The sequence below is a fragment of the Telopea speciosissima genome, chromosome 7 (genome assembly GCF_018873765.1).
Source record: "Telopea speciosissima isolate NSW1024214 ecotype Mountain lineage chromosome 7, Tspe_v1, whole genome shotgun sequence".
Classification (NCBI taxonomy): Eukaryota; Viridiplantae; Streptophyta; class Magnoliopsida; order Proteales; family Proteaceae; genus Telopea; species Telopea speciosissima.
Genome location: NC_057922.1, coordinates 63,870,634 through 63,877,372, shown reverse-complemented (window position 1 = coordinate 63,877,372; position 6,739 = coordinate 63,870,634).

Here is a 6,739-nt window from a genome sequence, read left to right as displayed (position 1 = left end):
CGGTGTGATTCATCCCTGGAGAGTTGAGGAGGGATCTCAAGAACATGAGCGAGAGATCACCATTCAACGGTCCATAGTTTTTCTTTGAGGAGGGATCTTAGAAATAGACTGATGGGGTACCCAAGGGGTCAGCTCAGTTGGAAAAAGATCAACTCCTCAAATAAAACTATAAGAGGTTATGAGTTCAAATCATCTTGGGACTTATCCCCATCCCCTAATTCCTCTCCCCCCCTCCAAATTTTCAAGGTCTTAATCCAAAAAATAAACTGATGGGTTACGTTAGAATCTACCCTAACAGGTTTGGACCTCTAACTGATATGTACAAAAACGATATTATATATTATAAAATAATATTTCATAATATTAAAAGGAAAAAAATTTCATGCAGGGAGGCGTATGTATGTAGCCTGCTGACCTGCATTAAATGTAGACATGGCATTTATGTCAATCTAAAATGTCATAAAAACCTTTAACTCACCTATGTAATGGGGTTGATTGTAGAATCTTCCCTTTTTTATTGTTTTCTTGAATAGGAAAGAGATTTATTTTTTAGGATATGGCATGGAAAACGATTCCTGTCTGGGAGCGTAGCCTTTGCTAGTGGTCCACTATATCTATCTCTCTCCTCCTTTCGCATAAAATGATATTTTCGTCTCCTAAAATGATTCCATTTCAAAAACAAGCATTGGGTGTTCCCAGCGCTACTGTAGGCTACACTCCTAGACAAGAAACACTCTCTCATTGGGAAAATATTCCAACATGTCCTCACTTAGAAATAGATCAGCACAACCTTGTGTTTTTGCATGTAGACGAATATGACTTGGAAATTTTGACTTGGGGTGCAAGTTTGGCCCTGTTGGCCCGAACCTGCCCTGACCCGCCTTGAGCCCAAATAGGGCCTAGGCTGAGATATTTGGTCCTGGCGAGTTAGGGTTGGAAATTTCTGGCCTTGAATCAAGGTCGGGATGGGCCAGGGTTGAGGCATCGGGCTAAGCCTAGCCCGGCCCGACCCGGCCCAACCCTATTTTAAGTTATACTATAAAATGTATATTGATATAATATATTTATTATAAATTTTAAATGTCACTCATATTTTGTTATATAATATATTATATATGAAGATAATAAATGATATAATACATTTTATTATAGTGGTTAATTTATGTAAAATTGATAATTTTCACCCTGGTCCATTCCAAGTTTCCAACCCATGCATTTCCTTCCCCCTCCCCATGATCAGGGTCAATCAAGGTCAGTCCGACCCGCCCTCAAGGGTAGGTCAAGGTTGGATTTTTTGGACCCTGAGTTAGGATCAAGTCGAGCTTGGGCCTAGCTAAGGGTACTGGGTTGTAAAACACTGGTTGGCATTCATCCATAAACTTCTTGCACGTGATGACAAACTCAAAGAATTGCGAGTTAATCACCAATTGGCCCAAGAACGGATGAAGAATGTTTATGATCGCCATCACCGTGAGAAGAACTAAGAAATTGGTGAATGGGTTCATCTTAAACTCCAGCCCCACCGACATCATGTCGGCCAAAAATGAAGCTCTCTCCCCGATTTTATGGTCCATCCAGATTCTACAGCGAATCGGACTCATAGCGTACAAGTTTCAATTACCTATTGAATCTTGAATTCACTCGGTATTTCTTGTGTCTCTCTTAAAAAAGAAACTCGGTGAAGGGGTTCAACCTCAATCTTCTTTACCAGTTTTGAGAGATGAAGTCTTGCTTTCACATCCACAGGCAGTCCTTGATGAGCGTATGCACAACAAAAGGAAAGAAGTTCTCATACACTGGAGTGGACTTCCTACTTCAGAAGTCGAAGCAAACCAAACCATACTAAACCATACAATCATCATGTGTCTTTGTTACCTTCTATGGGATTCTTTGTTTACTTGTGTAAAAGTGGAAAGATATCAAATTTTACACTCTGAGATTCTATGGATGTAATTTCTTTCATATATTTATTTCAGCAAGTTATTTTCGCTTAAACTATAGGAAAAAAGTTCTCTGTGGGAATATGTGCACCCCTACGCTCAAACATAAAGGGGGACAAAATGACCACCTTGTCCCCATGAAAAGCAATAATGGACTACCCTATTGATGCCTCCGTGTGTGCTTCCATTGACCCATACATATAGGGGCCACGCTCCCCACAGAAAACTCTTACCCTCAACTGAATTATCAAAACCGTGAACAAACCGAATGAAACTGTTCAATTTCAATTCATAGATATTGAATCCTGAACCAAACCGAAACTGAACCGATTGACATCCTACTTGTAGTATTCGCGGAGTCATTGAAGACCCTTAACCGTGAGCAAGAAATCTTCACGTACGTGAACGACTCAACCATTTAGATGGAATCAAATCTATAAGAATATTCCATCTGAACGACTGTGAATCGTTCACGTACGCTCACGAACGAACGGGAGGAGTCACCGGACTCCCCTTAACCCTTTACCTTTGCTTTAATCTGGGCTTTGATGAAAATAACTCGGAAATTAGAAATTCGTTTCTACCTACGAAGCAACGTATATAACAACCAACCGTTCAACAGAGCAACGGTCAGTAACTACCTCTCCCGCCTCAATTGGGATTTTTCGCATGACCCCTCAAGCACCAATACTCTCCCCAGTACTTGAAATAGCAGTAGTACACTCTTGCATTCGCGGCGCTTGGTTGAGTTGGTTCGCACCACCAAGCGCCGCCGCACTTGCAGCAGATTAAGCAGCGAAGAAGAAGAAGAAGAAGAAGACCCTAATCAGTGATTCACTTCGTCAATGGCGGATCAGAACCCGCTAGAAATCCAATACACAGATACTGAAAACTTTCTTCATTTATGGAACGATTCCTCTTATCCAGTTTTCGAAGACTTTGAACCACCGACACTCTCTCATCTTCAATCATCCCCTGCATCTAGTGATGATATTGCCAGTCCTTGTAATCCATTGGAAGATCCTTTACCTTGGGATTTCACAGATGATTTCTGTGACTCACTCGTGGAACCCTTGGACTCTAATAATAAACCGCTCAACCCAGATGAAGGAAATGCCCAATATATGAATACAGGGTATGAGAACACCATGACCCTTGCAGTATGGCCGCCGGTACCGGTTCCGTTTAGTTGCAGTTGTTGTCAAGTACTCAGAGAAATTATTCACTGCAATGGTATGTTTGTCTTGGATTACTCACTTCGGTCATTTGAATTCATCCCTGAACCGCTTTAGACTCAGTTCTAGTGGAACATTTGTGTTATTATTAATCTCAAATATTATCTGTTATTATCTCATATCAGTCATATTGGGGCTAATCCCACATCAGTTATAGAAATTATTGGTGTGGATTGATATAGTCTTAAAATACTTCACATTGTAAGTCGGAATCAGGGTGTGGTGGGTCCCACTGGATAAAACCCATCTAACCTAAAAACCCTAGTCTTTCCTATAAATACTAATGGGGTTTCGATTAATTTCTGTAGACAGCACATGATATGTCGACTTTTGCACAGAGAATACCAGGCTTCGACCTAATTTAGGTCAAAACCTTGGAAATCTCGAAATTGAGATTTAGAACCTTGGAAAGGGCTACCTGATACAAAGTGGGAATCATGGACATCCGGCCATCCACATAATGAATTGACATTTCATGTTGGTTAATCATTCATTTGTTCTATATCTGCTGTTTTGTAGATACCCACATTGCAAGACTTGAGATCCATGGACGAGTTGGTATCATCTCTCATGCTATTAAAGAGATCCGAAATAATTTTGATAGTCTTGCACCAATTGTAGAACATGTGATGATCGAGTAAGGGTTCAAACTCTGTAATTTCTTTGAACATGGTATCTTCTGATTTGAAACCTTGTAGTCACATTAACAGAGGTTCTCTTCATGGGTGAAATTAAACAGCTTCAGCACACAGAGCATTGAGAGTGTGAAGCAGTACTTAGTACAGTACTGCCAGGAGCACCGGCAAACCGGGTTTGTAATGTGTAGAGATCCACTTTCAGCCTTTTATGATGCTCTATGTGCTGGACAGAATTGGGATGAGAGCAGTAACAGCACAGATGATTTCATCCAAGAGTTCCAAACTGAGACAGGTTGGTTTCAATTCCCTGCTTTCATGTCTCACCACTTTTCTTAATAAGCTTAGTATGAAAAGCTACCCTTGACACATTAAACATTTATTTGATTGATGATGTTCCTCCCTTTGCCATGGCAAAGATTAAGTCTTCATTCTTGTGGGGTTATCAGTTACAGGGTTACGTAGCAAGCGAGAAGATGAGAACGGAGACAACAGGCTTACTAAGAGCGGCCTCGCTGCACAGGTCATCATCACCCTCGCTTGGACACTTCAGTTTTTCAGTTTCCAGCTTCTCTCTCTCTGGGGTGGGATCTTTATCCCCTCAATTTGCCTGCCCCTCAATTTTCTCAATTCCATCTAATAGGGGGTGGAAATGACCACCCTACCCCTGCCCAAACACACTGCTCGGGGTGGGGACCGCCTCCCTCTATTAGAGGGAATTGAGGAAATTGACGGGCAGGCAAATTGAGGTGATATTTTTCCCTTTGGGGTGGAGGTTGTTTGGGGAAAGGAGTTGATAATGGGGAGGGATTAATGGTTGGGTTTCTGACGCCGGATTCTCTATGCTACCCACATAGATCTCATCGCACGTTCATGGGGTGCAGGACGCACACTCCATGGATGGTGAGATCCATGTGGGGTGGTACTGCATGTGGGCAGCTGATCCACAGGTCATCACCACCCTCGCTTGGACACTTCAGTTTTTCAGTTTCCGGCTTCTCTCTCTCTCTCTGGGGTGGGGGGTGGGGGTTGTTTTGGGGAAAGGAGTTGCTAATGGGGAGGGATTAATGGTTGGGTTTCTGACTCTGGATTCTCTATGCCACCCACATAGATCTCACAGCGTGTTCATGGGGTGCAAGACCCACACTCCATGGATGGTGAGATCCATGTGGGGTGGTACTGCATGTGGGGAGCTGATCCACAGGTCATCATCACCCTCGCTTGGACACTTCAGTTTTAGTTTCGGGCCTCTCTCTCTCTCTCTCTTGGGTGGGGGTGGTTTTGGGGAAAGGAGTTACTAATGGGGAGGGATTAATGTATTGGGTTGGAGTACAGATTCTCTACCACATAGATCTCACGGTCTCTGTCTATGGGGTGCGGGGGTGCGGAACCCACCTCTGACATGCAGGACTCGCATCCCATTGATGGTGAGATCCATGTGTGATGACCCCGTATGTGAAGACCCACACCCCATTGATGATGAGATCTATGGGCTACCTGGTCCTAATTCTTAGTTCATGATCAGTTGTTACTTTTGATTTAAAATTATTTTTTTTCTGTTCTGTTTTGGATTGTGATGCAGAGGGAGAGAACTGCTAATATGGATCTGAAAGACTTGCAACCTTATTTCCACCTCCCTATAGAGGAAGCAGCCAAGAAACTGTCAGTATGCCCCACTGTCCTTAAGAGGATATGCAGGAAACATAAACTAGGAAGATGGCCTCACAGAAAGGTCTCTCTCTTTCTCTCTCTTTCTCTCTCTCAAGAGTAGTAGCAGTAGTAGTAACTTTCTGTTAAAAGAGTGTGGCATTCTTGTTGGAATCAGATAAAAAGCTTGGACAGGCAAATATCAAACTTGAAACTGAGTTTAACTGGCAGGAATGGAGAAGACGACATGCGCACTCAATCTCAGATAGAGAGGCTTTGGCAAGAACGAGATAGAATCTGTAGCATTGATGAGTGAAAGTCACTCATCGGCCCATTGTACAGTTTTGAAGAGTTATTATGTATCAGTTTTGAGACAAGTAGGTGAACTAGAGCTTGTAAACTTGCTTTTTTGCACCTTTATCTTACCTAAAAGTTATTTAATACATATTTAATGCAGGAGTAATTCTTTTATTTTACATATAAACATTAATTTTTAAGGCAAAAAAATTAAGATTACAATCTTGTTGTAACCAACCTTGATTACTATAAGATTTTCCCTAAACTAATAATCAGGTGTGTATATGTGTTTGTGTGTTTTCAATGTTTCAGATGGAAATTTGGTTAGGTAGAGATTACTCAATCTCACCATTGGTTTGCAAGGCTACAATGGCTCTTATTTTGGAGGGTGTGAGAAGGGTGGGGAGGCGAGACAGAAGCCAGCTGAAGACCACAAAAAAGGATTTGAGAGTGTGAAACATGAACGCAGGGGGTGAAACCAATGAAGCATTGCTATAATGAACATGGGAAAAGTCTCTCTAAACTGACCATGCAACGGAACGGATATACTAGTACCCTCTCACGAGTCTGGGTCACCTACTCTTACATGTATGTTTCACCTATTGTTAGGTGATGACAGTATGTTTCACCTATTGTTAGGTGATGACACGTCTTTTTTTCACTTACATAAAAACAATGCACCCTTATAAAAGGGCATTTATACGCCAAAAGACACATGTCATCACTTAACCACTTAATCATATATGATGTATATACATTTTCTATATGCATACTGTTTCCCTCTCTCCTTCTCGCTCTTTCTCCACCAAAACGAGAACTTAATTTAACGGCTCTTTCCCAAAGGCGTGAATGCAAACAAAAAACTTCTCCTGGTTAAGCTTCTCAACCGGGCGGTCTTCGTAATAGAAGAGACATTTGGCAATAAACTTGTGCTTGTTTGGAAGGATCATCACAAATGATTCAATCTTGTTGTAACAGACCATGA